We start from the raw sequence: 25,474 nt of genomic DNA on the forward strand, positions 1-25,474 counted from the left end.
CTCCAGAATATGGGAAATGTTATAGAAAATAAAATAATCCAGTTAATTCAACTAACGAATGCTTTGAAAGATAAAGGGGGGAGAGGGAGAACTGTTATACATATATTAAAACATACTTAAATATAGGTCAACAAAAATCAATGTAGGAACCTTCTGATTTTCTGATTTACATAAATTCACTATGAAAATGCATTTTTAGATAATTAACAATTCTGACCTTAGGATAATGGCCCTGTGATTTTTTTAAAAAAATTTCTTATTTGTTAGAGATATACATTGAAGTATTCATGGACAAATTATAGATATGTGAGAATTTCTTTAAAATACTCCACTGGTAGAAGTAAAGGGTGAGGGTAGTGTCAGCAATAGGTGATGAAACAAAATTGCAAAATGCTGATAGTTATCAAAATGACTGATGGGCATATTCAGTTTCTCCTGTATGTTTGAAAATTTTCATATTAAAATGTATTCTAAAAAGACAATAATTCACTTTCCAACCAGAAATACCTTTGATTGCCTATCTACCATAAGATTGAGAATGATGTTGACCAGATTTTAAGCACGATTTTTCTTTGAGCAATTCCTTCATGTTTTAGATAAAAGAGGTATACACATCTGATTAAATAGTCCTGCAATAAGGCCCTAATTCTTGTGATTCAAGGTATAGTCTGAGACCCATCAGCTCTACCAACACCTGAGCGCTTGTTAGAAGTGTAGCATCCCTGGCCCCACCCTTGTCCTCCTGAATCAAATCTGGATTTTATATGAGTTCCCCAGGTAATTTCCATATTCATTAAAGTTTGAGAAGTAGTGTTCTAGATTCCATTCCTCGCGGATCTTTCCCCCTTAATTATTATCTTAATTTATGTTCAATCTTTCCCTTTCACTGGCTCCTTCTTAACTGTATATAAACAAGCTTGGTTATTTCTCTTCTTAAAAATAAAATAGCCCAGCCAGTGTGCCTCAGTGGTTAAGTGTAGAGCTATGAACCAGAAGGTCACAGTTTGACTCATGGTTGGGCACCTGCCCAGGTTGCAGGCTTCGACATATGAATTTTGGGCAGATAAAATTCATTCCACAACATTACACCCTCTGGACTTTCAAAATTCCTGTTCTTCTCACATGTAAAATGAATTGACCCTCTCCAGAACATCCCAAAGTCTTAACTCATTCCAGCATCAACCCTCAGTCCAAAGTCTTATCTAAATACCTAAGTCAGGACTCAGTGATCTTGAGGTATGATTACTCTTAGGGCAAAATTCCTCTCCAGCTGTGACCTTGTGAACCCAATCAATGTATGTGTTTCCAAGGGACAGTGGTGGGACAGGCAGAGGACAGGCATTTCCACTGCGAAATGGAGAAGCTGGGAAGGAGAAAGGGGGCATGGGTTCCAAGCACCTAAATTCACCTAGCTTTTCAGGTTCGAGAGTAATCTTTTTTGGTTTGAGTTTGATGCTCAGTTCTCCCGGCCCAGGGAGGGAGCCCAGTCCTAGAAAGTGGCTGTTCCCTTAGCTCTTGGTGTCAGCCTTGCATCTGAGGCACTGAAACCTGGGAGGAGATAACCTCAACCTTTGAAACTGAAGAGGTGACAGTCTTGCTTCATGGGCAGTGGCACCCTCAGAGTCATTCTTCCTTTTCTGGGAGGATATGGCATGTTTGCAGTTGCATAACTTTAAAGCCATGTCTTGCACAACCTCAGAAATTTTTCTTTTTATTTTGTTCCACATCTGTCCCCTTTACCTCAAACTGGAAGTGTCTCTGCTGGTATAATTCCCTCTTTGTTCCTGACTTCTGCTTCAATGACAGCAAATCCAGGGGTAATTTCTTTATTGAATGTTTGCACAGCCATACCTATTCTCTTTCTCTCTCTCTCTCTCTCTCTCTCTCTCTCTCTCTCTCTCTCTCTCTCTCTCATAATATAGACTGGCTAGAAATATTTAAATCTTCAAATTCTGGTTTATTTTTTGATGAACAATTTCTTTAAGCAGTATGAAGAAGCAGACCATACCTTTAAAATTTTTCTTGGAAATGTCCTTAGCTAAAGTATCCAAGTTTATCAATTTTAATTTCTACTTTCCACACTACTTTCATAACTTATCCGCGGTGCTTATAAGCCCATCTTTCTAAAAGGTAAACTAGGTAAGTTTTCTCCAAACTCCAAAATTTCAATATCCACCCTATCACTGGCTAACATTCAGAGTGCCTGGCATGACACACAGGACACTGTGGTCTCTGCTTGACGCTCCAGTGTCACTTCCTGCCAAACACTGGCAAACAGACAATTCCTAGAAAGACAAACGCAACCACAAGGCAGTTCTCCTCAACTGTCATGCTGATTCATCCTGTCTTGGCCTGTCCCCTTCCCCACACCACCTGGCAAACTGCTACTCATCATGAAAAATCCACACAAGGGTCTTCCTTTTCGGTGAGATATTTGATGTCCATGGACTATGCTGATCATACAGTTCCTTGTACTATTGCTGTTTAACTGCATTACATTTCTAGAACAACACTTTCATTATTTATTTACCACAAAGAGACTGTGCACTCTCCAAAGACTATATCTGTTTATCTTCTGTCCTTGTCACATAGACAACTCAATTATTAACTGAAAGATAAAAAAACAATGTATTGACTAATTATGAGGAATATATACTTTAAAACAAGGTAGAAGGAAGAATGGGGTAGGGGGAACAAAGAAAATAATACCTAAAGTGATTTCCAAGCTCTGTGACTAAAAAATAACCACCAAAACACCAAAAACCTGCAGCTAGACAAGTGTAATGCTGGAAATAATAAAGATAAAATGCCTACTTAACAATATTGTTTTAAAATACTACTTATATTGCATGATGGAGGTGAATACCAAGTGTTTTCTGAAAGACTTATTTTCAGAGAATAGTTTACTCAGATTTAATGTTCCATCTATGTTTCTCACCACTTTATGAGTCTGAATACATAGGACTCACAGGTGGCCTCTATCTAGGGAGGAACAAACACAACTATTGAAGAGGCAAGGTGCTCTTGAGACCAAAAGGAACTTGTCTCCAAGTGAAAGAAATTTATGCGAAAACTCTGCCTTTATCAGTAAGGTACACTGGTAAGAGTATTTCAAGATCTTTTATTCAAGAACAAATAGAAAGCATAACATCACTGTTCACAGAACATAGTCTAACACTGTAAATATAAAACTCTAGTGGAAATTAATTTTTCCAATTCAGTAAAATAAATTAGTGTTAGTGGAAACAGTGAAATTGTTTGGAGATTGCTTTTCTTTTTTTTATATATATATATTTTATTGTTTTTTTTACAGAGAGGAAGAGAGAGGGATAGAGAGTTAGAAACATCAATGAGAGAGAAACATTGATCAGCTGCCTCCTGCACACCTCCTACTGGGGATGTGCCCGCAACCCAGGTACATGCCCTTGACCGGAATCGAACCTGGGACCTTTCAGTCCGCAGGCCGACGCTCTATTCACTGAGCCAAACCGGTTTAGGCTGGAGATTGCTTTTCTTTGAAGATGACGCCACTGCTTGAGTAAGTAATTCACCCCCTAACAAATAAATAAGGCATACTTATGTTTATTACTAAATATTTTCTATAAGGTATTAGCCCCTTAATATGGCAGGGTTCTACTAAATAGTGGTGCATTTAAAAAGTGTTGTTTTGATAGAATATTTATTACACGTGGAGGGTATGAGAATGGAAGCACTATAAAACACACCTGGGCTCATTTCTAAATGAACTAATACTTTTCAGTGAAACGTTTTAACTACTTCTAATACCCATGTGAAGTTATGGTGTCACCCATACCTTCCTTCCTTTGAGATTGGATGACAGGGATTTAGGAACTCCAAGTCTCCTGAAGACCAGAAACATTTTCTTATTCTTTAAAATGAAGTATTTCACAGCTATCCTATAGAATAAAAAACTAATACGCAAATTGACCAAAAGGCAGAATGACGGCTATGACGCGCACTGACCACCAGGGGGCAGACACTCAACACAGGAGCTGCCCCTGGTGGTCAGTGTGCTCCCACAGGGGGAGAACCGCTCAACCAGAAGCCCTGATCTGGACTCATGGCTGGCGAGCCCAGTGGCGGTGGCAGGAGCCTCTCCAGTCTCCGTGGCAGTGCTAAGGATGTCCGACTGACGGCTTAGGCCCGCTCCAAGGAGCGGTCCTAAGCCGTCAGTCAGACATCCCCCAAAGAAAGCTCCTGAATTGCGAGATGGCGCAAGCCAGGCTGAGGGTACACCCCCCCCACCCCCCGCAAACGCATAAATTTCGTGCACCAGGCCTCTAGTCATTTATATTCTTGGGAGTATTGATTTGATCTAAAATTGTTTGGCCAAAGACACAATAATTTGCAAATGCAGAAGACAACGAAAGAGTAACTTGCAATAGTAGAGAAACAAAATAACTGTTCCTGGCTCAACATAAGTTTTAAAATAAATGGTATCCATTATTATTGTTGGTGTTATTCACTAGTTGTATAATAGTCTAAGTAGAATTCATTCTTCAAATTGTCAATTATAACCTGCTCAGTACATTCCTTTTAGGTAATTCAAAAATTAAAATAATTTCAAATGTTTCTCTAACTTTTGAGACATTTAAGAGTAAAATAATAATCACTCAAAAATCTTTGGCAGATTTTGAAGAAACTTGGAACAAAATTTTTTCCTAAAGTATCTTCCAAATTTTAAGATAACAAGCAAAATGGTCATTACATTATGTTGTGGTTTTTTTGTTTATCAACATGTTTATTATTTCTTTGATTGGTATTATTGGTATTATTTGTTATGGGTTAAATTATCAAGCACTAGAGTGTTTTCCTAATCTCATAGGTATATTTTATTGTACTTTGAGTCCACATTATAAATACTATGTATTGGAAATTTATGCTCTTTTTCTAGACCTAACAGCTTATTTTTATGATTTCACATTATCATAGATATTTATAGTTGTTTTACAGTTGCTTTTATGACATATTATGTATAAAATCTATGATTTGTTTGGCACTGAGTACTTGATTAAGGATAAAATTATGCTTATAACATTCTGATGAGAAAATATTATCCAGTTTATTGAGAAGCACTACTTCTTGGCATGAATGAAAGGGATCAGTGTCTTTATCAGATTAGGTGCAAGTTATGCCAAAAATCACATTCTAGAGTATTTTTCCTGGTAACAAAAGTATTTCATATAAACACCTATAAACAATGAACAATGAACACATATGAACAATTACTTTTTTATGAATCAAAATTGAACAAGATTATTTGAATTTTTATTCTCTTAATGCATCTTATATGGTTTAATAATGGGATGAGTTTTTTTTCCCAATCCCCATACCTCATCATAATCATCTGCCCTCCCCCAACCAGGCACTCACACACAAATGCACTAATAACTACATCTTTCTAGATCTGACAAAACACAGGGAGTCTTAGGTCATAAAACTCAACAGTGGAGGGAGACCAAGAATTGTGACCCCCATCAGGTAGAGGAGCTTTACAACCAGAAGGATAACTTTGACGGTTGGCTTGGTTTGCTTATTTTTAAAACTTTCCCCCAAGATTGGGACTATTGAGAAGTCACATCTTCCTGTACCCTTGACCTTGGAACTTCAAGCCCCCTCTTCTCTGTTTGTTCAACAGTGCAACTAGCTGGAGCCTAGATTGATTGGAGGCAGGAGTGGGGCAAATGAAAAGAGCTAAATGGCACTGGAGTAGATAAGAAGGCATAAGGAGGAGCCGCAGGAAGGAACATGGGATATAGCCCATTTCAGAAAAAAAGCTGCTGAGTCCATGCATTGAGTTTGGAAACAGGTTGAGTAGAATTGTGAAGCCACCCCAGATCATGTCTACCCTGTGAATCCTCCCTAAATTGGCCTACATTACTGAATATGAAATTAAAAAACAAAAACAAAATTAGTTGCAAATCCTTCAGAATTTCCTATGAAAGTTTCAACAGATAAAGGTAGGCCACACTTTCAGTCTTCCCTTCCACTCTTCTCTTGCAATTATCAATGAACATCTAGCCTTCTACACCATAGATGGCAAGAAGAAAACAAAAATCACCAGTTAGACCAACAAAAATTATTTTTATTAACTATGTTCTCCTTTAAATAATGGTGATACACTTAGATGTATGAACTATCAAAAAAACGGGCCTTCACAGACCCTGAGACACCATCTTTGCTAGTCAATATTTATTTAGTAACTTAGTTTTGTCATTGATTTTGTGTCTAGCTAGCATTTTTCTTAAAAATTTAAACTTCCTATATATGTAGTTACTTTTTGAGGCTTATAAATTTCACATTCTTGGTGGCATTTTATTAAGTCAAACAATGAATTTTTCAAGGGCTATTTTAAATGTGCTGATGTCCACGAAAATATATAAGCAAATTCAAAAGATTACTAGCAGTGATTCAAGCTAGTGGATTTATCTGGGACCCTTTGAGCATGTTATGATATACTGGAGAGAGTTGCTATAGCCAAGTTTGAGATAAGTACTGGTCAAACTAGAAAGCGGCTTTTTGAAGAGAAATAACTCACTAGCAAAAGTTAGAGCTATTTGCTAGGACATTTTAAAACCTCCTCCTCAGACCCAGATGTTGCCTTAATTCCATAATCAGATCAGTTGTGATGCTAATTTGTAACTTTTCTATCAGGTATAACCAGATGTTTCATTTAACCTCCAATATAAATAAAACGTCTGATACAGTTTCACAATGCCTTTGTAAACAGCTGTTTGATCTGGAAACTTACTGCTGAAGCAGCTGTACTGATCTGGTCATTCTCTCTACATAATGTCAAGGTAATTGTCTTGATCCTTGGGAAAACTGCTGCTGTAGGTGTTATAAAGTCTTTCATTACAGCATGTTAGATCTCTTTCCAATGGCTAATGTCTAGTCAACACATGTTTAGTCTACCCAATGAGAATTTATTAAGTACATTTAAAATGTACAAAGAAATTGCCGGCCTATTTCTTTGAGGGTGAAAATGTAAGTTGAGTGCATTGTTAAGGCAATTTTATTATACACTTAACATTATAAAACAATATTTGAGCAGCCTTTACACTATAAGAAATTGAGTTTTAAGAGATCAACCAAAGGACTTGTATGCATGCATATAAGCATAACCAATGGACAAAAGACACTGGGGGGTAGGGGAGGCCAGGGGATTGTCAAGGGCGGGGGGTGGGGGGGCGGGGGAAGGAGACATATGTAATACTCTTTGTAATACTTTAAGCAATAAAAAAAATTAAAAAATAAAAAGAAATTGAGTTAATACTTGCATTCTTTTTCTGGTTTATTAAATGCATCTAAGAATGCTACTCCTCAATTTATTCATATTTTTTATTCCTTGGTTAACGTAGGCACATTTCCAACATTAGTAATTATTTCATGTGATTAAAATAATTAATCGAATGATAAAGAGTTGATGCTTAAATTGATTAAAACTAAATTAAGATAGTATTTTAGTCATGTATAAAATGTTCAGCATTTCTAGGACAAATATCTAAGATAAATAAACTGGCATATTTCAAAATATTAGATGATTATATATGGTCCATTCTAATAAATATTGGTCAAGCTCGCTTGTTTTAGGCTTCTTGTTTAATGAATCAAAGGTTGGGGTGTTATGCAAAATAAGCTGCATGTAAATAAGGAAGAAATATTATAATAAATAATTCAGAGATTTTTATTTGATATTTGAAAAATCAAGATATTTTATTTAGATATTTGTTGATTTAATGAATAATCCATTATTTTTATCATGTACATTTTCCAAATACACATTCCTGAAAATTTTTATATTTTGGGATCTTCAATTTTTTTTCAACCCAAATTTCTTAGCCTTTGTACCTACATTTTTTATTGTGTGTATGCACAACACTAAACAGAAAGCACTTCTTAAAATACTTTACAAGATATAATAATTATATGTATTTCACTTTCTGTTTGGGAAGCTGTTGAGCCATTTCTCCCCGTGGGAAATGTAATCCATGCACTCTGTAAGAAAGCAGAATCTTCTAGGTCAGAGGTTCTCAACCTGTGGGTCGCGACCCCTTTGGGGGTCGAACGACCCTTTCACAGGGGTCACCTAAGACCATGGGAAAACACATGTATAATTACATATTGTTTTTTTGATTAATCACTATGCTTTAATTATATTCAATTTGTAACAATGAAAATACATCCTGCATATCAGATATTTACATTATGATTCATAACAGTAGCAAAATTACAGTTATGAAGTAACAACGAAAATAATTTTATGGTTGGGGGTCACCACAACATGAGGAACTGTATTAAAGGGTCACGGCATTAGGAAGGTTGAGAACCACTGTTCTAGGTAGTGGCATAGTCAGGCCTCGGGCTCCTGAGAAACTTTCCCAGCTATCTCTTGATTTACAGGAGTCTCTGTACTAGATAGTTTCATGTTAAGGGACTTCTAGACTGCATTATCCAGAGGCATCCTGCTAAATTGTTAGCTTAAATTTAGCTATGCCAAATGATTTAAGATGAACCTAAAGGCAATAGGGAACAGAAGCATTACCCACCAGCAATGAGTTAGAGTGGTGGCACTCTCTGAAATGCAGATTTAGATTGGATGACCCTGGACATGAATTGGATAAAGAGTAAAATTATTGAGGAGTGGAAGCCAGAAGGAATGCTTAATTGTACTAGGCAAGAAGTTTGGTGGCATTAAAGCTCTTTGTACATGCATATAGGCACGCAGGTGTGTGTTTGTGCTATATTTTCCCTAGTTGGGGAAAATCCATTTTCAGCTTAGATCCTATTTAGTGACTTTTTTTATACTGAAATAAGTAAATATGGTAGGTCACCACCTCAGAGACCTACCATAGCTCATAGGGGTGAAACAGATATAGAGATAAAAGCTACAGGGCCACACAAATATAATCAGAAGCCATTCCTCCATAATAAGCACACAGGCACAGGCATTTGAACAGTAGAAGCAAGCAAAGCCTCTGCACCCATTCTACTTATATCATCCTGCACTTGAGATGAGCTTTGAAGAAGTCCATAATGAGAAGAGAACCAGCTCAATGATGAAAGGCAGGAACTGGACCAAAACAGGGTGGTCAGAACAGTCACCCAGATTGCTTTTAACAGGATGTGAACAATTGAAAAAAAAAAAAAAGGTGAAACAGACAGGGATATTTCTCTTAGCTCTTCTTGGCTAAGGAATATTTTTCACCAATTTCTAATGAGGGAATGTTGGAAATACCTTAGAATCCTCAAGTATCATTTATGACTTGTTGTACATTATGTTTAAATCAATTACACCTCATTACCATTCCAGACTGTGGATTCACTCATTCAAACCCAATTATTTTGTTACTGTGTGGAGATGAGAATTCCTTCGAGTAAGATTGTAAATAGACTATCACAGCCAAAAGTCTGATACCCAATGTGCTACCAAATCAGTAAAAACCTGACAACCAAACTAAGTGTGACAACATGCTACTCTTTACCCCTACAGCTCTGCAAATCATCTTTGGAGTAATTACCATGGGTGGATATGTGCTGCTTTGAAGAACTATAGCATCCCAAGCAACTGTTAGAAAGATCTCTCCTGAATTTGCTTTCAGAGATCTTGATGTATGTTTTTTACTTTTGTGAAGACATTATTTTCCTTTGAGAGTAAAATGAATTTGAGAAGACAATAGCTAAGTGGTGTTCTGAACCAATTCTAATGGGGAAAAACCTTGTGATGATACTAGGAAAGGTACTAATTTTAGTAGGTAAACTCTATAATGTTTGCTAAAAGTCAGTCATATTACCTTGCAAACACACTGTTCCCATGTCTGATTATAAAGAATGTGGCCTAGAAAGAAAGATTAAAATTATTACAATCACAATACACATCTCCATTTGATTAGTGGCTTTTTAGAATATTAGTGATCAAAATATATCAAAAGAAAAAAAACAAAGAATGTTCCCAAAACAGAGCTTAATAACAGAGAGAAGCCATTTAAAATTCAGAATAAGCATTTCACAATGAAAGCACTGGCAGGTGCCTCAAAACATCAGCCCCATTATCTCTCCAATTGTATATTATTATAAATATATAAATATATACTTGAATCCTCCTGAAGAACTTTGGCTCTAAAATATTTAGAGTGAGCATGGACTCTGGAATCAGAGGGCCTGAGTTCAAATCACATTTCTGCATCTTCCTAACTATGTGATTTGGAGCAAGTTATGTAACTTCTGTGTCTCAGTTCTCTAATTTTAAAATGAAGAGAATAATAACATTCCACTGTTATAAGAATTAAATAAAATAATATATGTACAAGCATTTAGAACATGGCTGGGCACTTAACAAGTACCCAATAAGAAAAAAATAATAATAATAATAATAATAATAATAATAATAATGTGTTATTGTTATTATATAATAGAAATCAGCTTCATTTCTTTGTAGCAGTAGTTATTTGTTTTCCTTTGTTAAAGTCCAAAATGCCCACTAGAAGCAACCGTGTTGTTTAACAGTTTGGGGCTCTATATGTCATAAGTATTACATAAATATATTTTACTTTTGGAAGATTAAGATCTGTCAAGAATATCTTCTAGTCTTAAATAGTAGCTTCCAAGTAGACATCTTAGAAATGCTTTAAAGCATGGTGGACACACTGTCACATTAATTAGTACATTCTTTTTAAATATTTAATAATAGTATATAGACATCCTGTGTAGTAAAAATTCTCTGTGTATTTTTATTGTTAATATGTACATTTCCACAAAAAAGTGTGGTAGGCAGAATAATGGCTCCCCAAAGATGTTCACATCCTAGTGATGTGGGCATAAACCAATCTAAGGAACTCCAGCACCTTCTAGAAGTTCGAAGGGACAAGAAGTAGACTCTCTCCGAAGGCTTCTAGAAAAAAAAAACACATTTACACCAGCAGATTTCAGCCTGTTGATAATGAAGTGAAGACCATAAGCTTGAATTTCATTTCTGTTCATTTGCTAGGTTCTATGAACATAGACTACTCTCCAAATTCCCAACAACCAAGAAGCAGGTTAATTATTTAAGATCTATTCTTTTTTTGCATGTATTTCCTTAGCACAGTGCTTTGCACATAACAGCCAGTGAATGAGCATGTTCTGAATGACTAAATAAATCTCACATGTGACACCCTTGCAATAACGGAGTGACTCAAGGCCTCAGTCAACCATTTTCATTCTACTGGTGGTCAGTAAATACATGAATGTGTTATCAATATATTTATAGATGCTACACAACATGGAAGACATAAGTAATGAAATTATCCAATGTAAAATTGTGAGTAAGAAGATTAAAAATTATCTAGTTCCATCCTCTCCTTTTATAGACATTATAACTAGACATGCGAAAGTGAATTCTTTCTGAATGACTTGCACATTTGAGAGTGCTATGAATTCTAAACTGTGGCTGTTTTCATGTATCTCTAGTTTGGAAAAAAAAATCTTTACACATCTTATTTTTATGACTGATATTGAAAGAATTATAAGATACAAGAAAACTTTGAAGTTGTCTTCTAACCTTCAGAATTAAATCACAAAACTTGGATCCAGTCAGCAGAAATCGGTATTTCATAGAAATGTATCTCTGTCTCTCAAACAGTAATAAACTGGAATAGGTGGACCACACCTCCACAGTATTTGATGATAATAGGATCAGCAATCATCGCAGTATCATCTCAAACTAAAATTGGGAGCCTTTCACAAAAAGCATTATTTAAACCACTGTAAACAACTAGGAATCTGAGTAAGAATAGAAATCGCATTTTGCTCTCCTTTCACAAAGTAGCTGAAGAATATTATGTTGCCATTTCAATAAGAATAACACTACACTGATAACAAACTCTATTCAAAATTTAATAAAGCATTAGTCCCTTAATCAAAACATGACTATGAAGCTTGGACTCCCACTGGAAAGCAGAATAACATGAACAAAAGAGAAATGGAACCGTGTCTGAATATCAACTCTACAAACAAAAAACATCTCGTTACACATGCAGCAATTAAAGGCAGGAACTTGAAAGCCATTCACAATTTATCTTTGTCAAGCTCATGACCAAGGAAAAGTTTGAATCATGAAATCAAAGCAGGTCTGAGGCAAATATCAATCAATCAAATGCCATAACACATATATGACTATGTGTGCTTCCCCCTCCCCCACCCCACCCCCCACCCCCACCCCCACCCCCCCCACCCCCCCCCCACCCCCGAGCTGAAGACATCTAGAATGTGACAGATAGATAGTTTGCATTGAAAAGGGAGATCTGGCCCTAGATGGTTTGGCTCAGTGGATAGAGCGTCAGCCTGCGAAGGGTCCCACCTTCCAATGAAGCCAAGGGCACATGCCTGGTTGCAGGTTCGATCCCCACTAGGGGGTGTCCTAGAGGCAGTGGATCAACGATTCTCTTTCATCATTAATGTTTCTGTCTTCCTCCCCCTCTCTCTTTCTCTCTGAAATCAATATTTTTTTAAAAGGGAGATCTGGCCCTACTAACAGCCAGAAATACAGGCTTAGATTTTAGAATGTCAGTTTCCCTAAGTGAATAATAGCCTGTCCATTCCTTGCTTCATCTCAGGGGAAGACAACCACATTATATTTTCAACTCTGTAGTTGTAGGTGTTGAACTATATCGTCATAGTCATTATAGTTGTTCTGTCTCCACCTCTCCTCCCATATACTCTTTACAAGGCTTTGCACATTTCCACTAATCATTTCACTTAAAACTATCACTTCTCTAGATCTCACTGTTATTTTCTAGTCATGGCCCTATAAAGTTGCTTTCTTCAAAATTTATAGTCCACGTCCTACTTCTTCTGGTTTGTTGTTTGTAAAAGATATTTCATCCATTCAACTATTCAGTCCATCAGTTCTTCATCCACCCATTCATTCAATCAATAGAGCATAATACTGCTATGGGCCAGACACTTCCCTAAGTGCTGAAGATATACAGAGAACATAAAATCCATACTCTAGCATTGTTACCTTCCAGTGACAAGACAATACAATTGAGAAAGCAAAGGGTTGCCAATCTTGAGTGATCAGAAAAGTCCACATGGCGGGGGTTTATTTGTTTACTAGGACGATCGTAAGAAACTATAGCATACTGGGTGGCATAAACAACAAAAATATACTACAGGCAAAAATTCTGTTATCAAGGTTTTGGCAGGATTGGTTCTTTCTTAGGTTTCTCTCTAGTTAAGAAATAGTCATTAAAACAACACATGTAACTTTCTTCTCCATTTTTTGCTATACAACTGAATAACTTCCAAATTTCTTTTCCTTTCCTAGATGTTGTCTCAAATTGTATTATTTACCTTTCTCCATATTTTGACTTTTTTACATTATCCTTTTCTTCCTTTACACCTTCTCCTTTGTCCCTCAAATGCTATAATCACTAAACTGATATTTTGAAAGGTTAACTTTGATTGAGATATACATCTTTTTTTCAGGTAATAATAACCCTTTATTTTTGCACAATGCTTTATAGTTAGCAAAATGTCATCATACATTGTACCATTTAAGACTTAAACCTGTGAGAAAGATAGAAAAAAGCATGTGACTTTAGTAACAGTTTAGGAACGAAGATGCAGTTTATTGTATTAGAGAAAGGGGCAAATCCAGATTATCTGCCATATAAAGAGAAATACAACTGCTAGTCATGTTTTGGAAACGCTATGAAACAGTATTGATTAAGGGAAGGGCAATACAATTATTTATAACTTTACTTTAAAATTTTAACCTCACTGAAAAGGAGTCAAACATAAAGTGTTGGAAATATGCATTGATAATTCAAAATAAAACCTTCACTTGAAGATGGAAAATTAAAACATCAAAAAGAACATATATAACATACAATAAAAGGAACACTAACACACAAATATATTAGTTAAGCTAACTGAGGATTTGTCCCAAGATATAGAAACTGCAAATCAATAAAAATTCCAGACTCAACATAGCGGCACATTTCCACAGACATGGCTTTATAAAAACCTTGCAAAATGATGTAAAAAGATCTAAAAGTCAAAAACAAGATAAAAACACTAAATAAAAAGAAGCTCAAATAGTTCAATGTATGCCCTTCAAAACTACCCCTAATAGCTGGAAGTGTTATTACTGTCGACTTATGTCATTAAATAGGTATCTCTTTACTATGTTATATTTTGATTACGGTTAGAAATTGTGATTAGAATGGAGAGAGAGGGAAAGGAGAAGGGGAGTAAATGAAAGAAAAGCAAAAAGGAATAATGGAAAGAAAAGAGGGAGGGAGATGACATGGGAGGGAAGGAGAGAGGGAACAAAAGTGAAGGGAACGGAAAAGAGCTAACCCATGGTAAAAAAAGCAAAAACAAAAAACCAACCAAACAAACACAACACTATAATAATCAGAAAATAAATGACTCCAAACCAACTTTTCTTAAAAAAAAGAATGAGGTAAAAGTAAATCACAAAGGTAAGAAATTATGTAAGGAAAAGACAGTGGAAACAGTAAAGGGACTTCTTTTATAATAATACCAAAACTGGAAGGCACTCTTGGAAAAAGAATGCCTAAGTAACTCAATTTTTAGTCTCACGGTGTCCTGTTGAGACCTCTTACAGACTGCATCACAATAAATGCCCTCAGCAGCTGAGATGGCCCTTAACCTTGTGGGGGCCAATCACAGGTACTCCTTGCAACCCCTATAATCAAAGTAATTCCAGGCTGTGTGTCTTTTCAGTGGCTATTATGGTATATCCCTGGCATGTTGAGATGATTTAGGATTTGTTTTCTAAGAGCTCTTATATTCAGTTCAAGTAAACCTTGGTGACATGAAGATCCAACAATGTTCAACTGAGACTCTAAAGCAACTTCTACAAGTACTTAACAAATCAAAGTATTTTCCTTTTAAGTAAAGTTAAATAAATAATATGGTGTGACTAGTATTTTACATGTGAAAGAAAATGTGAACTGAAAGAATTAGTCAAAAATATAATGTCTTTTTGTTTCTTTGCTTATTAGTACATCAATTTTCCAGCTGTCCTTGGTCAGGAAAGTGACTTTGGGTACAACCATATTGTTATTTCAGTAAAAATGTCCACAGTAGCTGAAACTGGTTTGGCTCAGTGGATAGAGCGTCGGTCTGTGGACTGAAAGGTCCTAGGTTCGAATCCGGTCAAGGGCATGTACCTGGGTTGCGGGCACATCCCCAGTAGGAGATGTGCAGGAGGCAGCTGATCAATGTTTCTCTCTCATCGATGTTTCTAACTCTCTATCTCTCTCCCTTCCTCTCTGTAAAAAATCAATAAAATATATTAAAAAAAAAAAATGTCCACAGTAGAGGAGAAACTAAGATGGCGGCATAGATAAACACCGGGAAATAGTCGCCTCACACAACAATTGAACAATATCCCAAAGGACGGAGCAAACATCGTCCAGAACAACCAGAAGGCTGGCTGAGTGTAATTTCTACAACTAGAAGAAAAGAAAAGCACGCTGAGAGCCAGAGGAGCTGCGGAGGCTGAGTGCAGAGGTACGGCGGCGGCTCGCGCGCGCGGAAAGGGGGTGGCACCTGAGGACGCGTCTGTCTTTTTGAATCACAAGCTCCCGACTGCTCTGAACTCTGGTTCCGGGAAGTCTCTGGGGACCCAGGTCTCATACGGGGAGAGGCTAGTCTGTCAGGCGGCAGCGGGCGAACTTGAGGGCGGATTTCCCTCAGCCGTTACCGGGACACTGAGACGCGCGACTCCAGGCGGAGAATCAGCCATAGCTTCTTTCTCGCCTTTTGACTCCCTGAGACCCCGCCCCACCCAGGCTGCGGCAGAGGCTTTTGCATATGAATGTACCTAACTACAGCCCAGCTAGGCAGACCTGGAACTTCCAAGAGAAGGCCCAAGGCCCCGCAGCGGCTTGCATTGCTTCACAGCTGAGCCTCTTCCTGGCTCCTGCTGTGTGGCCTCAGGCAGGGGCTGAATTAGCACCTCCTTAGATCCAGGAACCACTGTACCCAGTGGTCAGAGGGGGACCATTCTCCCACTTCAGACACAGCTGCTTCCCACAGCCAATTGGCCTGGAGGTCAATTCCTCCCAGTGATCCTACAACAACCAAGGCACCAAGAGTGCACCAAGAGTGTCCACCCCAGGTAACTGGGGAGGCTGAGCCACTGGGCCCTACAGGACACCTGGCGCACAGGGCCACTCTATCAACACAGGGAAGCAGCCAAAATGCGGAGACAAAGAAACAGGTCACAATTGGCAGAAACGGAGGAGGGCAGACGACTGGATATAGAGTTCAAGGCCACGTTTATAAGGTTTGTCAAGAATTTTATGGAAACCGCCGATAAATTTAATGAATCCCTCAAGGAGTATAGTGAGACCATGGAGGACATGAAAAAGGACCAACTAGAAATTAAGCATACACTGACTGAAATAAAGAATAATTTACAGAGATCCAACAACAGACAAGAGGATCCCAAGAATCAAGTCAAAGATTTGAAATACAAAGAAACAAAAAATACCCAACCGAAAAAGAAAAAAGAAAAGAGATTCAAAAAATATGAAGATAGTGTAAGGAACCTCTGGGACAACTTCAAACGTACCAACATCAGAATTATAGGGGTACCAGAAGATGAGAGAGAGGGCAAGATATTGAAAACCTTTTTGAAGAAATAATGACAGAAAACTTCCCCCACCTGGTGAAAGAAATGGACTTACAAGTCCAGGAAGTGCAGAGAACCCCAAACAAAAGGAATCCAAAGAGGACCACACCAAGACACATCATAATTAAAATGCCAAGAGCAAAAGATAAAGAGAGAATCTTAAAAGCAGCAAGAGAAAGACAGTCAGTTACCTACAAGGGAGTACCCATCCGACTGTCAGCTGATTTCTCAACAGAAACCATGCAGGCCAGAAGAGAGTGGCAAGAAATATTCAAAGAGATGAATAGCAAGAACCTGCAACCAAGATTACTTTATCCAGCAAAGCTATCATTCAGAATGGAAGGTCAGATAAAGAGCTTCACGGATAAGAAAAAGCTAAAGGAGTTCATCACCACCAAACCAGCATTATATGAAATGCTGAAAGGTATTCTTTAAGAAGAGGAAGAAGAAAAAGGGACTCTTACCATTTGCCCCAGCATGGATGGAACTGAAGAGCGGATAAAGACCACAAGATCTCACTTATTTGTGGAATATAATGAACAACATAAACTGATGAACAAGGACTGATCCAGAGACGGAGAGGCTTTGATTGGACTGTCGGGCCTTGGAGGGAAGGTAGGGGAGGGTGGGGGCAAGGGGGAAAGATCAACCAAAGGACTTATATGCAAGCATATACGCCTAACCAATGGACACGGACAACGGGGGGTGAGGGGATGAGCGGGGGGGGGGGGGGGTAGAGGGTACACATATGTAATATCTTAATCAATAAAAAATATAAAAAAAAAATTTAAAAAAAAATGTCCACAGTACAGGTTTCTAGGAAATATGCAAACTTTATAAAGAGAAATTGTTCTGTTTGGAAGCAGAGCTTTGATCAAATTTGTAACATTAAATACAATTTTGACTTTTTAAGAATCAGGATTAAAATGAACTCAGATTTATTATTACAAAGATATTAAAAAGCTAGATTTTACCCAGGTGATATTTAAATTGTAATTTTATCTTTAGATTCTAAAGCTTATCTGAGTATCATTTCTATGTCTCTGAAAATCATTCACATTTCTACCCAAAAATCTTTTTTCGTTTCATATAAATTTCATAAATTTAGGTTGTCCCACACAAGACTTTCAGTTTACTTTCAACAGCCAATAGTTCTCTTAGTGATTACAGATATTGAGAACTCAATTTTGTTTTTGTTCTTTTTCTTGGTTTCATAAATGACTGTGTACAGGTTCCAATTTTATGCTTCATTCCAAACATGGACTTAAGTTCTCAGCTTTGTTGTACACTAGCATCATCTGGGAACTTCATAACACATCACATCCAGATCACATGCCAAAGATTCTATAATTCTAATTGGTCTGCAGTAAAATCTGAGCATCAGTACTAATTGAACTTCTTCAAATGATATCATATTGAATCAAAGACTAAGAAACACTGGTTAAGAAACCCAAGTCTAAGAGGCCCTTTTATTCCAGGATGATAATCACCAAAACAGAAATATTCTTGTCTGGAAAAAAATGTGAAGTTAGATCACTAAATTGTGTAAGGCTTAAGAAGTACACAACTAACAAGAAGCACATCATTGTAAGTAGATAACTACTCATTTATTCTAAAATTTTCAACATGTAAAACAACTCTTGGTAGATTCAGGTGCATTGGTTTAGACTTCACATGCAGAGACCAATCACAGCCAGCTCTGAACAAAATTGTGAGACAGGCAAAATGAGTCTTTAACTGCCCTACTCTTCCCTTATTCAAGCTACATTTACATTCCCCCTGAATTTTCAATACTTGGCTTAAGACACAGACTTCTCTATGGAGCTAAGGTCACAGTAAAAATTACCAGGAAAAACACACACACACACACACAAATGACTCCTTGTTTGAAGTCAATATATTGTTGTTGTTAAGCACTTCTGATAACATAATAATAATAACCACGCAAACAAATAGGGGTGCGGTGAATAAAAACACATTAGCAGATAAAATATCTGTGCTTACTTTTAAATGTGGACACGTCTCCCCTGTGGTACCACAGCCATATGATTCCTTGAAGGCATATTTTGGCTGCAAAAGAAAAAAAATCTTTTTAGTTTTCATATGAGGCAATAAAATGTGGTGTTTGAAATTTGGCTGCCACTTTATGACTCTGGGAAAGATACTTAACCTTTCTAAGCCTCAGTTGTACGATGGGAAATAATAAACTATAAATACTAGAAAGAATAAGGCGTGCAATATATAAAGCATATGGAAAGCTTTGAGAAATATTAGTTGTTATGAGAAAATTTTACTATTTGTAGTTTTTCTATTTCCTTAAGAAAACATTCTTTTATCTCATGATTATGTTTAAAGTTGTTTTATATGCTTCTTTGTTTTTCCAAAGCACTTTTACCCATACAATTTTGTTTTCTCCTTGGAGAAGACAATCATTGGAAACTCAATAGCAATGTATTTAAAGCATAATCATGCTGTCCTCTACAGTACTCAGTGATCAAAATAAGACATGTGGGTAAGTTTTATGGTATTTTTATCAAAGAATCTCCTCATCAGAATCACTTAGAAAACTCTTTAAAACATTTTAAATGTCTTTCTTGTGTACAACTCAACTGAAGAAGTTCTCATGAAAACAGATGCTTTAGGAAGACACTTTACACGATGTACTGAAGATTGCTTATATTCAGGACTGACCATAGACCAGCCGTGGGCAAACTATGGCCCGTGGGCCGGATCCGGCCCGTTTGAAATGAATAAAACTTAAAAAAAAAAAAAGACCGTACCCTTTTATGTAATGATGTTTACTTTGAATTTATATTAGTTCACACAAACACTCCATCCATGCTTTTGTTCCGGCCCTCCGGTCCAGTTTAAGAACCCATTGTGGCCCTCTAGTCAAAAAGTTTGCCCACCCCTGCCATAGACAAAATTAGTTATCTTGCAAGATGAGGGGTTCCCTGTTTCTGGAGGGGTCCAAGTGTGAGCAGAATGGCTATGGTGCAGAAACTGGGGGACATCTTTAAATATAGGAAGGGTGGCTGAGCTGAGCTGAACTAGGGTTAAGTCCCCTTTCAATGCAGATTCAATTCCAAACAAACTTTTATTAAGACAACTTTGGATTAGGAATTTCCAGAAATATTACACATATTTCATTTAACCAGTCTGCAAGAGAGGTTTTATCTGAGAAGAATAAATTCACAGAGGATATTTTTTTATCCAAGATGGTATCCCACTCTCAGCTTCTCACTCCAAATAGAGGTTCTATCACTCCATACCACCTCCACTTGGCATAAGAGCACTTCATTCTCTTGACTTTTCTGTTTCTCATTAATAATCTCATTCACTGAGTCTCAAAGTCACCTGTTGTTATCTAGCACTTCTTACAGATGTGATTACATCATTGCTGTCCATTCCTTGGCCCCATTTTTATTTTTTATTGGTTTCAGAGAGGAAGGGAGAGGGAGAGAAACATCAATGATGAGAGGGAATCATTATCCACTGCCTCCTGCCTGCCCCACACTGGGGATCGAGCCCACAACCCAGGCATGTGCCCTGACCGGGAATCGAACCGGTGGCCTCTTGGTTCCTAGGTAGAGGCTCAACCACTGAGCCATACCCAGCTGTGCCCTTGGCCCCCATTTTTAATCAATCATAATAGCCTATTGATTTCACTTCCAAAATTGTTCTCTCACGTTTTTTTTTCTCTTTGCCTTTCTAATTCTATGACTGCAGACCAAGTCCTATTAACTACTGCATATGCCTCTTCCCCAGCTAATCCATTTTATTCATAACCACCAAATAACTTTCGTAATGAAAAATTCTGTTACTTCCTTGATTAAATATATTAAATACTCCCCCATTCCTTACCAAAAACAAACAAACCCTAGTCTGACATTTTTAGCTATATGAGGATTCAAGAATTTCATATAATTATAATTGGTCTGCAGTAATATCTGAGCATCAGTAGTACTTGAACTTCTTCAAAGGATATTATGATATTGCATCGAAGACTAAGAAACACCGGTTAAAAAACCCAGGTTCATTTCACACTAAGCCTTTTCACCTACCATGATTTCCCACCAAAATGAAACAGTAGTTTTTCCATAAGCACAGCTCTCATTTTCAGACCTCTTTTTGATTCCTTAGGTTGATGCCCACCTGTCTGATTACATGTCCCAGGCAATTGGGAGTTGAGGAATCTGGTGTATCAGGAAGCAGAAGCAAGGCAGAGTGGGGGAGGCAACATTTTAAAAAGAAATGTCACCAAAAGTTTAGAGGGAATATCATCAATCGGAATGGGTAAAATAGAAATAGAAAATCCTTGTAGAGACAAGGATAGCTATGTGGCTAGAAGAAAATAAATGTCTATCATGGAGTGTAGAGGGTGAAACCTGGAGAAATCCCCAAGTCACATCTTAGGACTTTCACGGGCTATTTAGATCTCAAGCTGGGTGGGGGAAAAGAGGTTAGCCTTGCTATTGTCACACAGCCAGCCAGAAGCAGATCCAGTAACTGGCTCCTAGTTTTCTGTGCCAAACAATCCTAAATTCAAATACTTCTGGGTTACTGGAAACAAATGCAACACTTTAAAAACCTAAATGTCCATTTTAGACAAGGTCCTGGAGATACTCAACATGTCCTCCCAAATCTATGCCCCACTCCACCCTATGGATCCAGGAAGCACCTGTGTTGAACTTGCCTGAACCAAGCAAAGGCAGAATATAACCAAATTCATTTGGGAGCATACAAACCTTTGAAGGCTTTTAACTTTAAGTGGGCATCATAATATATCCAAACAGGGATATTCCCTCTCTTTCATTTAACTATGTAGCAGGAATTTTCAAATTTTGGATCCAACTTCACTGCATTCCAGCTGTATTGTGCCAACAGGCTGAAATTAAATAGATTCTGAAGTTCTCTGACTCTCGGGATTTTTAGCACATTACCAAACCCAGAAAACGCTCAATTGATAAATGAACGAACAAGTGAATGAATGCCTGGCTCATGTATTTCTGAGATGAGTCAAAGCTCGGAAAGCATTTTCTGAGGGTCAACTCCAAGGCTTTACTCCAAAATGGGCTGCACCTTGCTCTCTTCCTTAACCTTCACAGCTTCATTGATTCTTTCTTACTCCGTCCTTTCCCTGACCATAGGCTGCAACGTATTTAGGTTGTAAGGATTATCTTTAGTTTGATCTAAATACACTAGATACTCCTGAAACTGAATGGATTACCAAAATGTTAGTGGACCAATTCAGATAATTTGGCTCATCTTCAGCATTGCCAGATTTTTCCCTTTCATATTCCATTAAAGAAGGGAGGGAATTTAGGGCTCTATCACTGAGAGATATGTGTATTTAGATTTAATTATTGCCCCTCATTATAATGTTATCAATGTGAGAGTGCAAAGCACATCTGTCTTCATAGCTATGTGATCTGAAATATCTTGCACATTGCATGATATACAGTAGATAATATTTCATGAAAATATATCAATTTCTACAATCTCAACAAAATGCCCTTGGATATTCTAATTCCTTAGACAAAAGAAGGAAGAAAGAAAAATATGTTAACATTAAGCAGAGATTAAAAAGCTTGTGCTGGTATACACATTTTCAAAATGACCATTGGAATTCTATATACTATCCTGGAATCCTGGAGTCTAGTACTAAGGATAGAAGACTAGACCGGTGTTATCTATAAACTTTCTGCAGGGTTGGAATGTTCTGTATCTGCACTGCCCAGTAGGGTAGACACTAAGGACATGAGCCTATCGATCACTTGTCATAGTTCAATTAAGTAATCAAATTTATTTTGTTTCCATTTAAATTAGGATTAAAATTGCTATATGTGATTACTGACTACTGTGCTGGACAGAAAGGCTCTACCTTAAAAATTGGCACTAGGCCACGTGCTGACATTTAAGGATGCCTTTGATGCCAAAGAAACTCTGCAGTCATCCCAAACAAGTATTTCAGAATAGGACTAAGGAAAAATCATGCTAACATTTTAACAGAATTATTTTATTCTCTTGTGACTGGAAGATAGAATATTATCTTCTGAAAAATAACTCTTATTGAATTCAAGCCTTTAATTAATATAATAACCATCAAGCTAAACAATTTAAACCTCTAAAATTTCTTAAAGGCCAGTACAGGCCTATCTTCTTGTCATGTCAGTGACAGGGTTCAGAACATACTTCCCCAAAATATGGTGCCTTGGCATATTAACTACTTTAAGCTGAAGGGACTGAGAAATGGCAAGTGTAGGAAGGACTCTCTCACCCTCCCCCTCCTTCCCTGAAGCAGGTCAAAAGACCCTCATGTGAGAAGTGCCTGCCCTAACTGGAGGGGGTGGGGGAGGGGTGGGGCAGAGGTGGGTGGAGGGGGGAAAAGGAGCGGGGAAATGAGGGCTATCTGTAATACTGTCCACAATTTTAAAGAAAAACAGTACCTGTGCTATACCTGGAAAAAAGAAGCATCCCTGTCTCCAAGACAGAGAGTCACCAAGACGGATCTAAACAAACAGGCCTTGCTAATGTTTCCCCAGTTTATTACCCTTAGCTTATACCTTTTCATCCTACCACATTTTTCCATGACTTTCTACTCTTTATCAAAACTTTATCTTTTATTTTATACTCTTTATTTTTTCCACTCTTTATCTTTTATATTACAAAAACACTGAGACTTAATCATTTCTTTGGGTATTTATTTCATTTCTAGAGGCCTGGTGCACGAAATTCATGCATGGGTAGGGTCCATAGGTCTGGCCAGTGATCAGGGCCAATCAGGTTCCCTGCCTCCCTACCTTCACATCTCCTCCTTCCCTCACTCCCTCAGTGCCCCACCGCCGCTAGTCACCTGCCATGTTCCGTGCCACCCCCTGGTGGTCAGCGCACGTCATAGCGAGTGATCGAACTCCTGTTCTCCTGGTAGAACTCCTGAGGGGACACTTTGCATATTAGCCTTTTATATATAAAGATAAAGGCTCCCATGTCATGTAAATTTATATTAAAATAAATTTGAATGCTTTTCTCCTGTTTAACTCTGTCAGTTTCATTTTCAGGCCCAGCCAGGGATCCTATGAGGGGTCCAGGAAAATCTTTTCCTCCCCACACCAGCTTTACAGGACACATGCAAAAAGAAGGGCGTTGTTGCCTATGACAATGGTATAGCAGTGATAGCCAGAGTTGTAGAGGACCAAAGTGTTACTCAGACCAGAATCCTACCAATTCCATTGTACCATAAGCAGGGAATGTTGAGAGGAAGTGAGAACATACAGTGATAAATGGGAACAGGAAGCACAAAAGTGTACAAAACAGGTGTGGGCGACCATAGCAAACATAACAACATGAATGTATGTGCAGTGTTTCCAACTTGATCAGAAGTAAATTTTTAAACTTATCAACTTGGAGAAATTTATTCACATTAAGCCCTAATACTGTCATCCTTGTCTTCTTAACATCATTATGCACTGCTGGAGGTAAGTCCCACTAACAGTAGTATTTTCAGTGGGCTATCTCCCATGTCCCCTTCTATTGCTGGTAGAAGTGGAGTTCTTGGGGTGCCTTGGGAATAAGAATTTCCTTCAGCCCCCATGAGAGGATGTGTTATTGTGGAAAGCTTTGTTGATGAGGTAACATTAAGGAAGTCTCCCTTCTGGGTCCCATCTCCCTCTATTTGCCAAGGGAAAAGTCCCATTTTGCCTTCATCAGAGATAAGATCAAAGCCACTGCCCAGAGTTTCTGCTCTATATTAAAGTCAAGTCCAGCATCTAGCTATGTCTGTTTGTGTTCCCAACTGCAGTCCATTGCATGTGGGGTCTGCATGGCCATGGGCGATGAGACTACTTAAGGCCACAGGGCTATGGAGGCACACGGCAAGTGAGGGTCATGGAGTGAGAAACGAGAACACAAGCAGCAAGAGGAACAAGAAAGAGAGAATTCCTTTGTCTGGGGATTGTGTGTTTTCAAATTTTTGCTGGCTTGCATTGGGGTCCACCCTCCTAGCCAATGAAATTTGTTCCCATGTTAGACTTCTAAGCAATCACCTTCACTATGTCATCCTGACTTCACTGCTCATGCACCATTTTTCCCTTGTTGGACCCCTTCCCCCGGTGATTTGCAGGGAACAACCAGTGGTTCCCTGGGAAATGTAAAGCTGCAGCTTCCTGGTGAAGCTGCCCAGATGCCCATGCTTGTAATGTCTGGCCTCCCCTTTGCTCCTTCCCTATTATTAATATTTGCTAGCTAGTTATGATAGTAACAGTTGGGACAGAAGATCCCAATTGAGGTAAAAAGAGCCTTAGAGCTTCCAGTAAGCCTGATCAGAAGGAAGGCAGATTCCATAGCCCATTGTAGCCAGCTAAGGGATGTGGGTATTTGTGTGTGAAGTAGTCACTTAAATGTTAAACTACACTGCTCCCTATTTTCTGCTCTTTAGCAGGGACTTTCTAGCATGTTCAGAGGTTCCAATACTCTAAACACAAAGAAGCGTTTTCACCTCTCTCCTAAGAGTGGTAGAACCACAGCCCTCCCGCTGTGCTGGTCTCCCCTGGACTGCCATTATTCATGGGCAGGCTGCTGGGAACCACTTCCACAATCTGTCTCCAGCTGTGTTGGCATAACAGAAAGTCAAACGCGCTGCAACAAGCACCAACCCTAAATTTATTGTAAAAGCCACCATTTCTGTTTCATTTGGCCAGTGAACAATCTCACACTATTAGGGTGGTTAATTATAAATAACAGTCTAGCCTCTTTTAATTGAAATCTACATTTATTTAGAGCCTTTTCATGAGACTAGAATTA

General features: G+C 38.0%; 1 long non-coding RNA gene across 1 annotated transcript in view; it reads right to left on the reverse strand.

The window, feature by feature from the left end:
* Window positions 1–25,474, reverse strand: part of LOC308533395 — a 496,213-nt gene that overhangs the window by 306,569 nt on the left and 164,170 nt on the right. The window contains exon 2 of the long non-coding RNA XR_013997085.1: window positions 18,677–18,742. This is a non-coding gene — a long non-coding RNA (uncharacterized lncRNA). The remainder of the gene's footprint in view (window positions 1–18,676; window positions 18,743–25,474) is intronic.

The sequence above is a fragment of the Myotis nattereri genome, assembly GCF_964212035.1.
Source record: "Myotis nattereri genome assembly, chromosome: 17".
Lineage (NCBI taxonomy): Eukaryota > Metazoa > Chordata > Mammalia > Chiroptera > Vespertilionidae > Myotis > Myotis nattereri.